Source organism: Oncorhynchus nerka, linkage group LG14 (assembly GCF_034236695.1).
Source record: "Oncorhynchus nerka isolate Pitt River linkage group LG14, Oner_Uvic_2.0, whole genome shotgun sequence".
Taxonomy (NCBI): Eukaryota; Metazoa; Chordata; class Actinopteri; order Salmoniformes; family Salmonidae; genus Oncorhynchus; species Oncorhynchus nerka.
In genome coordinates this window covers 23,649,357-23,651,933 of record NC_088409.1, presented here as the reverse complement: position 1 = coordinate 23,651,933, position 2,577 = coordinate 23,649,357, and positions in this window count along the sequence as shown.

Here is a 2,577-nt window from a genome sequence, read left to right as displayed (position 1 = left end):
TCTAGGTTTCTGTTAACTCTGACTTAAGTTTCTGTTAACTTGACTCTAGGTCTTTGAAGCCTGACCATAGTTTGCTAGCTCGAATTGTTTCTGTTAACTACTCTACGTTTCTGTTAACTCTGACTAGGTTTCTGTTAGCTCTGACTCTAGAATTCTGTTAACTCTCACTCTAGGTTTCCTGTTAACTCTGACTCTAGGTTTCCGTTAAATCTGACTTAGGTTTTTGTTACTGTAGGTTTCTGTTAACTCTAGGTTTCTGACTCAGGTTTCTGTTAACTCTGACTCTAGGTTTCTGTTAACTACTCTAGGTTTCTGTTAACTCCGACTCTAGGTTTCTGTTAACTCCGACTCTAGGTTTCTGTTAACTCTGACTCTAGGTTTCTGTTAACTCTGACTCTAGGTTTCTGTTTAAGTTTCTGTTTACTCTGACTCTAGGTTTCTGACTCCCAGTTTAACTCTGACTCTAGGGTTTCTTTTAACTCTGACTCTAGGTTTCTGTTAACTCTGACTCTAGGTTTCTGTTAACTCTGACTCTAGGTTTCTGTTAACTCTGACTCTAGGTTTCTGTTAGCTCTGACTCTAGGTTTCTGTTTACTCTGACTCTAGGTTTCTGTTAACTCTGACTCTAGGTTTCTGTTAACTCTGACTCTAGGTTTCTGTTAACTCTGACTCTAGGTTTCTGTTAACTCCGACTCTAGGTTTCTGTTAACTCTGACTCTAGGTTTCTGTTAACTCTGACTCTAGGTTTCTGTTAACTCTGACTCTAGGTTTCTGTTAACTCTGACTCTAGGTTTCTGTTAACTCTGACTCTAGGTTTCTGTTAACTCTGACTCTAGGTTTCTGTTAACTCTGACTCTAGGTTTCTGTTAACTCTGACTCTAGGTTTCTGTTAACTCCGACTAGGTTTCTGTTTACTCTGACTCTAGGTTTCTGTTAACTCTGACTCTAGGTTTCTGTTAACTCTGACTCTAGGTTTCTGTTAACTCTGACTCTAGGTTTCTGTTAACTCTGACTCTAGGTTTCTGTTAACTCTGACTAGGTTTCTGTTAACTCCGACTAGGTTTCTGTTTACTCTGACTCTAGGTTTCTGTTAACTCTGACTCTAGGTTTCTGTTAACTCTGACTCTAGGTTTCTGTTAACTCTGACTCTAGGTTTCTGTTAGCTCCGACTCTAGGTTTCTGTTTACTCTGACTCTAGGTTTCTGTTAACTCTGACTCTAGGTTTCTGTTAACTCTGACTAGGTTTCTGTTAACTCTGACTCTAGGTTTCTGTTAACTCCGACTAGGTTTCTGTTAACTCCGACTCTAGGTTTCTGTTTAACTCCGACTCTAGGTTACTGTTAGCTCTGACTCTAGGATTCTGAAGCTCTGTCTCTAGGTTTCTGTTAACTCCGACTAGGTTTCTGTTTACTCTGACTCTAGGTTTCTGTTAACTCTGACTCTAGGTTTCTGTTTACTCTGACTCTAGGTTTCTGTTAGCTCTGACTCTAGGTTTCTGTTAACTCCGACTAGGTTTCTGTTTACTCTGACTCTAGGTTTCTGTTTACTCTGACTCTAGGTTTCTGTTTACTCTGACTCTAGGTTTCTGTTTACTCTGACTCTAGGTTTCTGTTTACTCTGACTCTGGGTTTCTGTTAACTCTGACTCTAGGTTTCTGTTAACTCTGACTCTAGGTTTCTGTTAACTCTGACTCTAGGTTTCTGTTAACTCTGACTCTAGGTTTCTGTTAACTCCGACTCTAGGTTTCTGTTAACTCCGACTCTAGGTTTCTGTTAACTCCGACTCTAGGTTTCTGTTAACTCTGACTCTAGGTTTCTGTTAGCTCTGACTCTAGGTTTCTGTTAACTCTGACTCTAGGTTTCTGTTAACTCTGACTAGGTTTCTGTTAACTCCGACTCTAGGTTTCTGTTAACTCTGACTAGGTTTCTGTTTACTCTGACTCTAGGTTTCTGTTAACTCTGACTCTAGGTTTCTGTTAACTCTGACTCTAGGTTTCTGTTAACTCTGACTCTAGGTTTCTGTTAACTCTGACTCTAGGTTTCTGTTAACTCTGACTAGGTTTCTGTTAACTCTGACTCTAGGTTTCTGTTAACTCTGACTCTAGGTTTCTGTTTAACTCTGACTCTAGGTTTCTGTTAACTCTGACTCTAGGTTTCTGTTAACTCTGACTCTAGGTTTCTGTTAACTCTGACTCTAGGTTTCTGTTAACTCTGACTCTAGGTTTCTGTTAACTCCGACTCTAGGTTTCTGTTAACTCTGACTCTAGGTTTCTGTTTAACTCCGACTCTAGGTTACTGTTAGCTCTGACTCTAGGATTCTGAAGCTCTGTCTCTAGGATTCTGTTAGCTCTGACTCTAGGTTTCTGTTAACTCCGACTAGGTTTCTGTTTACTCTGACTCTAGGTTTCTGTTAACTCTGACTCTAGGTTTCTGTTTACTCTGACTCTAGGTTTCTGTTAACTCTGACTCTAGGTTTCTGTTAACTCTGACTCTAGGTTTCTGTTAACTCTGACTCTAGGTTTCTGTTAACTCTGACTCTAGGTTTCTGTTAACTCTGACTGTTTCTGTTAACTCTCCT